Source organism: Urocitellus parryii, chromosome 8 (genome assembly GCF_045843805.1).
Source record: "Urocitellus parryii isolate mUroPar1 chromosome 8, mUroPar1.hap1, whole genome shotgun sequence".
Classification (NCBI taxonomy): Eukaryota; Metazoa; Chordata; class Mammalia; order Rodentia; family Sciuridae; genus Urocitellus; species Urocitellus parryii.
The window spans coordinates 32,988,822-32,996,143 of NC_135538.1; the positions used below are offsets into that span (position 1 = coordinate 32,988,822).

Genomic DNA, 7,322 nt, shown 5'->3' on the forward strand with positions numbered 1-7,322 from the left:
CAAAATATTATTTCATCAGGTTAAAGGGTTTGTTTTCTAATGTAAGCTAAGCAAAATGTCAGCTCTATCCAACAAATGATACATATTTATTAAGCAGAGCAAACAGAGATACATACCAGTTCTTGGAGAACAAGAGTAGGTAGCATGACTAACGGTCTTGGATAATGCCCAAATGCAATTTAAGTGATAATTTTATCCATTTCTCCTTATAATCCCTCACCTTTTCATGATAACTAACCTAGCAAAAGACTCTTTTATGTTTCTCCATTGATTTCCCCCTGCCTGGAATCAAGCAGAAGTGCTAATGAGTAATAAAATAGCCTAAGGCAAACAGCAGGATAGGAAACAATGAATTTGATTCATCAATCTGTCCTGAATAATCAAGATGCTATAATATTATCTGTGATACATCTAATTGATGGGGATATTTTTTCATTACAATCAGCCTTAATTTTATCTAACCAAAAGAGTATACATTCTAAGTGACTTTGGGACCAGTGCCTTTTGGAAAGAACATTAATTATCACTCTCCACTGTCCTCTGTAATTACTTAGCATTTGCCAAAATTCCTAATCAAGCTGAAATTGAAAATAAATATTTGCCTTCTTAAAACCTTTTTTTCCAGGAGGACAGTGTACCATTGTGTGTTTTTTTTTTTTTTTAAATCTTTTTGCTTACCTTTGATAATAGAATTTCCCAAGACTGTGCCTCATTTTTCGTTGTATTCATAAGAGACTTATTTCTGTCTGTTGGTTTTGACTTGGATCTCTACATGCCAACTCCCAAATGTACATTCCTGGTGCTGTGCTAATGCCTTACCTAGGCTCTAAGTCCGCTGTTCTCAGATACTGCCTTCTTAATCACCACACTTGCACTTTTCTCCAAATCTGAGTGGACCTGTCAGTGGTAATCACTCATATCTGGGTACTGCCATCTAGTGAAAATAAATGACCTTTGCCATCTTTTTCAGCCAGCCCAGACTCCTGCCTATGATGCACTGCCTTCAGCCTATTCACCACCCTAAAGCCACAGCAGAGTTTTCAGAACATACAACAGGCCCTGCCAAACCCTTCCTCAAAACCAAAGAGGAAGCAGTTTCCAGCTTTCTTTCCTGCACTTATCATGCCCTGTATGAACTTCCTACCCTTTTTGGTGTTTTGATCTGCCTTTTGCCTTTCCCTGGCTTTTGTACTCTGCTCTGGATCATGACAGTAGACTGCCCGCTGGTCTTTTTGTCTGGATGTTCTTTCTGAATTCATTCTTTTTTTGTTGTTTTCATATTAGATTGAGTCCACACTTCTCAGTCTAGTATTAAAGAATAGACCTAATATTTACCTTATCTTACATCAATGATTGTTCCATGCTTAATTTAATAAAGTTCATTGCTTCACTATCCTATTATTTTTTCATTCCTGTTTTCTCTAGAACATACACTTTTATACCCATTCTAATATCATAATTCCATGTGCCTTTCCACCTGTATGCATCTTTCTATTCTCTTCACCTGGAGCACCTTTTCTATTCATGTTAATGAAGTGAAAATGGGCTTTGGCTTTCTAACTCTCAATCTAGCTTTAAAATCTCCACTTGTTTCTCTCTTAGAGTGTTCCCCCCTCACCCAATGGGGAGATTTTCCAAGACTAATGAGTGCCTGAAACTACGAATAGTACTAAATGAGTATATGTACTGTTCCTCCCTTAGCCTTTCACTTTTTTACTTAGAGAAAGAGCTTTATGGCTCCTTTTTGGCATATCTGAATTGCCAGCATAACTGCTCTTGTACTTTTGGCGTTTCTTAAATAAAATAAGGATTTCTTGAACACGAGCACTGTGCTGCTGCAACACTCAGCCTGAAAACGGAGACATCTCTTAAGTGACTAATGGATGGGTATCATGTACAGTGTGTATATGCTGCACAGAGGGCTGGGCTGGTACATGGATTGCGGGGAATAGGGTGAGATTTCATCATGCCATCCTCAGATTGGTCCTGAGTTTAAAACTTATGAACTGTTTATTTCTTTAATTTTCCACATAGTATTTTTGGACCACAGTTGACTATAGGTAACTGAAACTACAGAAAACAAAACTGTGGATGGGAGGCTGTATAATATGCAGATTATCTCTGTCTTATGTTGATTAAATCTCTGCACTGCAGTCTTATTTTTTAGTTGTAGTGTAGTTGTCAATTCTCCAGAAATTTTAGAGCTCTCAAAATTGGAATAGCCACTTGTGCTAGTCTTCTGGTAAACATTATTTACAATAGATCTTGGTGGATGACAGTTGATTGCTTGATTAAAAACTTGATGAGCATTACTTAACATTTTCTTCCATCTTCTGTTTTTGGAATATTTAAACCTTATCTCTCTCTCTTTTTTTCCTCCTAGAAAGTCATCTTCTAAACAACATACAACTTTATGAACCTAAAGAATTTGACCATTCCAAGTCTTAATGCCACACCACTACTCCAGCAAATTTGTGCTATGGCTGGTAACAGTGACCAGAAGCCTGAAGAATTAAAATGCCAACACCAAACCTTACCTTAACAGCTCTGGTCTGTACCATTCTCGCGCATTTTTAATATATTTTGTTTTATAACCACTTCTAAATATTCTTGGGTTTTTTTTTTCCCTTTCTTTTTTCTATTTTTTTTAAATTAAGTAGTTTCGTTTTATTTCCTGTTTACTTTGTGTGCAACTACCTGCTTTTCATGACTCATTTGCTTAAATGACAGTGAACAAAGCCAGCCTGGGCTGGTACGGTGCTGTTCACTTGAACAGGTGCTGTTGTGCGGAAAGGAAACTCTGTGACTAATTTAGATAGTGGGTTTTCTTCTTCCAGATTCTTTCCATTGAATTCTTACAGTCAATATTTACAATTTTCAGATTGCAGTAAATATACTGTATGAGAAAAATATTAATAAGATTAAAAGCATTTCTTACATCTTGGAAAATTTTCTAATGTTTGAGAATTTCACTGGGGATTTTTTTTATATTGAACCCTTTTGACTTTCCAGTCTTGTGACTTTTTACTTTTAGTAAAGAGTCAGAAAATCTTCAGACTGGAGAATTATGAAGTTCACTGACCATGCACTGTGCTCAGAGATGCACCCCAGTGCCAGTGCTTCTCAGTCACATGCTCTTCGACAGCATTCCAGAACAGGAGGGAAGAGAAGAGAAATCTGTTTCTTCCCTTCTACTAAAAAATTCAGGCAGCTTAAAACCTTAGTGCTTTCTTTTTTAACATTTCCAAATTTCAATACTTTCCATTATTTGAACACTTGGATAGAACACTTGCTTTGTATTAAACCTCCTTGTCTATGTGTAAAACTGACCTTTTGTTATTGAGCAAATATCTCTTTCAGATAGTTTGATGATTCACACAGGTTTGAGGATGCTGAGAGAAGGGTAGGGGACTGTGGTGGTTATAAGAAAGCTATACCATTTAAAGGTGACACCAGAGACCTAATAGGGACTTATTAACTGTATTGAAAATTTCTTCTTTTGCTTTTGACCCTATGTATAGTTATGATGCCAGATTAGATTTATAGCAGCTTCAAGTTGTATTAAATGATATTTTGCTTTCTGTAATACTGTTATAAAATAAAGTTTTGTTTATTCTCTAAACATGTTTCTTTTCCTTTTTTATTATAAAGGTTTTAAAAAATAAATTGGGAGTGATGTTTTCATCAGAAGTCCTACTAGTATTTTGCAGAATAAAATTCCGTTTTCCACTGTTTTGTAATTTTGATGCTGCTGCCAGCATCACTGATTTGAAATGGTGAAAGCAATGTTGAAAGTTTGTAAATCTAATGTTTAGCATGCCAGATTCTTTCCGCCTGCTTAAATAGTACCCCAGCTTTTATAAATTCTCCAAGGGATATTTTTGCTTGCTTCCTTTGTATCTTTTTGTTGTTGTTGTTTTGCTTTCAGCAACTGTTTTAGTTGTACCATCTGAGTCCTGCTCCTCTGTTTCATGTGCTTTTTAACTTTGTGTGTACTCCGCCTTAACCTATCAGGCAGACCAGACTGCTAGGGTTGGGGTGGGCGGCTGCATCCAAGTCTGATTAGGAGGGTTTATTGCAAAGATTTCACCCAGGCACATCAGATGATGTGTTAAATTTTCTTTTAAACGCTGAACAGCAAATGACAAATGGTATATTTCTTTTCAAATGTTACATAGAATTTCTCTTGTAGTCACTTAAAGTGAGTGCATTAAATATAATTTGCATAACTTGTCTTTGAGATCTGTTCCCACTAAATTATCGTGAAATTGTGAAGGCCCTTTTCACTTTCTCTCTAATTCTTAGAAAAACAACTCCTCTCAGAAAGCCAAGGCTTAGAAATATGAAACCAAATATGATTCTGAAAATATATTTCTCATCAGAAAGTTTTTTATGTGTAGTGTAGTTAAATCATAGATTGATCTTCCCAGGGGTTTTGAGAACATATTCTTTCATGTATCTAATTATAATAGCAGTGATTAAAAGAAAGTTTGTCTTTACAGCACCTATGGACTCTAGGGAATGGAGGGTGCTGTGTTCATTTAGGGCTCAGTTTTACTCAGCTGAGAAAGCAAGGACAGGTTGACATTCTGGAGCCACTGAGAGCATCTTTGAGGACTTAGTACCCAAAGAGCCACTTAGGAAAAATGTTGATAATCCCATGTGTGACATCAGCACGGGTGTCTTTTTAAATATTTTGTATGTCTTAGGATGTCATGATCTTACTTGGTAAACTGAACTTTGACAGCCCCAAATCTAGGTTTTGAGATAGGGATTTGAACAAGTTTAATAAGGTGGAAAGAATATTTCTGAATTCCTAGTCTATTTAATTGAAATTATAAATAAAATTTTTGATTATATGGTTCTTGCTTCATTCTGTTTGTCACCCATGTCAGGATAGATGCCACTGCCTCAATGCTGATAAAAACTCAAGAGGTCTTTTCTGATTAGCACATGCTAGTTATAAAGTCAGAAAGCAAGAATCTCTTTTTTTTTTTTTAACATTTTTTAGTTGTAGTTGGACACCATACCTTTATTTTATTTATTTAATTTTATGTGGTGCACAAGGATCCAACCCAGAGCCACAACCCCAGCCCAGAAAGCAAGAATCTTATGAGCATAGTTTGAAAACTTTATAAACACAAATCAGAAAATTGATTTACAGAATGTTTGACATGAATTCTGAGAGTTTATTAGTTACGAGTTCTGATATCTGAGATTTTTTTTTTCAACCAAATAAGTTTTCAAGGGAAATCTGTTCTTGATTTTTACTATTGCTACTAGAAAATTCTAGAAATTGTTACCTGGCCAGATTATAGTTATAAGCATTTAGCTTTTTACAAGTGTCATCGCAAATAGTATTTCTATGCCCAATTTTCTATTTTATCAACAATACAGCATTGGAATATGGAATATCCACAGATTGGCAGTCCCTCTCTGTCTTTGCAAACCATCTTTTTTGTTTTGTTTTAATTTTTAGTTGTAGATGAACACAATGCCTTTATTTATTTTTCTTTATGGGGTGCTGGGAAGCAAACCCAGTGCCTTACATGTGCTAGGCAAGAGCTCCACCACTGAGCTACAACCCCAGCCACTGCAGATCATCTTTGGCAGTATCAAATTACCAGTGATCAACAAGAGAAAGAAAGTTAATGTTATCAGCTTTAGGTTAGTTCTGTTTAAAAAAAAAAAAATTTGTTGGTAAATTTTCATTGAATAAAACAGTGTGTGACAGAACTTAAAGCACCCATTATCTTACTGAAGATTTAGTTGGAGAAACATTATCTCTAGCTGGAAAGTCTTTCACTTTCACATTAGAAATAAGATTAGAAATTGTCAAGCTGAGACCATTTTGGGTTGTGGGAGTGTTTGTGGCCCCTGGTAAAAGGCTTTGGAACATTGAATGGACGTGCCTATGAGTGATATAAGGAGACTGGACCTTATTTGGATGAAGACTGAGACAGCTTGTTTTGGTGGCAGTAATGAAAAAAATGAAATCTTAAAGTGGATCTACGAGCATGCGAAGAGCAAAGAGTTAACCTGCAGCCACTTGGCCATGCTTAGTGGTTAATCTGACCAATTTGTTAGGGCCTTCAAACAGATGGTAATGAAATCTTTGGGACTCATTTTCTCCATGGGAAAATGAACATATTACTGTTCCTCTCTATGCATAGAAAGTTCACGAGTCCAGTCATAATTTCATTGGCGATTTCCTTACTCCCACTTTATTCAGCAGCAACAAGAAATAGGTCTTGATTTAAACTACTTGGATATGCTTATTGTAGGAAACATGTATGTTTAGAACTCATCTGTTACCACAATAGGGGAGGTGGTAGGAAGGCATCTACCATAGCCCAAACTCAGGCTCTCAGAGTGCCTATTTCTGGAGGAAAATGGAGTGAACTCTGAAGGCTGCACCACAGATTTGGCTGGCAGCTGCTGAGATGAGGGTATGATGTGTCCTTTCACACCTTCTGTTAAAGAAAGCATTTTTACACAGGCTGATTCCATCAAAGGCTAAAAAGAGATCCCTCCCAGAACCAAAAAAATAGTGTTATTCCTTCCATATGGCATGAACACTGTTGTTATAAATTATCTGTCTGAAAGCCCCAGCAGACATTTTCATTGTAATCGAGTGCAATAAAATGGAGAAATGAGTGTCTTCAGTTGAACAGTGGGTTATATTATGTAAGATGTGCAAACAGACCATTCATAATGCATATGAGGAATTTTGGGGTGGGGTTGAAGGGAATAAGCAGAATATATCTCACACTGGTGATGCTTTGCTTTATTTATGTTTTGAGTCATCCCCACAGTATTTTATATGACTGTCACTACCAAAATTGGTGCTGACAAAATTTACTGTTTTATAAAGTGAATCACCAATACCCCATTAGTCACGTGCAAAGACTGGAATATAACCAGATTTAGGACATACTGAACATCTTTTGTTAATGTTAGTAGGGAAATGTGAAGAGTACAATAGTAATCTATTTAAACCACCACATTGAATTAAATGTTTCTTTCAGTTATTTATGTTGGCTCTTCAGGGTTCCTATAGAAGAAGAATTCTGCTATTGAAATTTTGACTTCTTTCCATAGTTAGAAATAGCTCCCTGGTGTTTTGGTTTTATAGGCAAAGACTTGAATTCTTCTCACCAGGAGTTATGTGAACATTGTGTTCTCTCTTTCTTTTCCCAGCACCAAAATGCCATATTCTCAATTCGCACCATGCTGAGAGCACCATTGATGAGTGGTCTGTCCCTAGTATTGAGAGATTCCTCTTGTTTTGTGTTTGTCACAGTGATTTGTGAAAGCTCTTG

At 36.2% G+C, this 7,322-nt stretch overlaps 1 protein-coding gene across 12 annotated transcripts in view; it reads left to right on the top strand.

Moving 5' to 3' along the window:
- Positions 1-3,587, top strand: part of Epb41l2 (erythrocyte membrane protein band 4.1 like 2) — a 196,506-nt gene extending 192,919 nt beyond the window's left edge. For all 12 annotated transcript variants that reach the window (XM_077801974.1, XM_026380655.2, XM_026380689.2 and 9 more), the window contains one exon: positions 2,384-3,587. The gene's annotated coding sequence lies outside the window, so the exon portion shown is untranslated. The remainder of the gene's footprint in view (positions 1-2,383) is intronic.
- Positions 3,588-7,322: the final 3,735 nt, after the last annotated feature.